The sequence below is a fragment of the Solanum pennellii genome, chromosome 1, assembly GCF_001406875.1.
Source record: "Solanum pennellii chromosome 1, SPENNV200".
NCBI lineage: Eukaryota > Viridiplantae > Streptophyta > Magnoliopsida > Solanales > Solanaceae > Solanum > Solanum pennellii.
In genome coordinates, this window is record NC_028637.1 from 45,340,327 (window position 1) to 45,341,009 (window position 683).

The window sequence follows — 683 nt, forward strand, 5'->3', positions numbered from 1 at the left end:
TTAAACACACCATTTTGCTCATATTTGCCTCCATCATTCAAAACGACAATCAACAATAACCATGGCTCTGATACCACTTTGTTGGGAAAGACAAGGCACTAACAAAAATGCCTGACAGTATAACAGCGGAAGAATATCCAAGTCTATACTTTCCCTTTTCGCTTTGAACCAAGAGAAGACAAACAAACCACAAGCAATATGATAGTAAGGCAGCAAGTAATTCAACCAAACAAATATAACAAGGCAATAATAAACCAATCACACAAGACACCAAGATTTACGTGGAAAACCCTTCGATGTGAAGAGTAAAAAACCACGGGACCAAAAGCTCCACTATAATCACCAAGAGTTACAATATTGTTCTCCAAAATTGGCCACAAAACAAGTGCCAAACAACGAGCAACAACAAAATAAGATTGCACCAAATCTAGAGAATTAAAGGAGCAAAATCACCAATTTCGCAGCTACTGTTCACGACAGCAAAACTGAAGCTGCAGGCCACCAAATCCAACTCTGTCAGTTCCTAATCAAAGATTGAGATGAATATAATATGCTGTCCAAAAATCAGCTCAATCGGACAAAAAAAGAAGCGGGAATCGCAATTTGAAGTTGGCTGTTAGGGCTGAATTTTTTGACTGCGAAAATCTGCTCTCTTTCTCTCTTTTTGGCTGCTGAAAAACTCT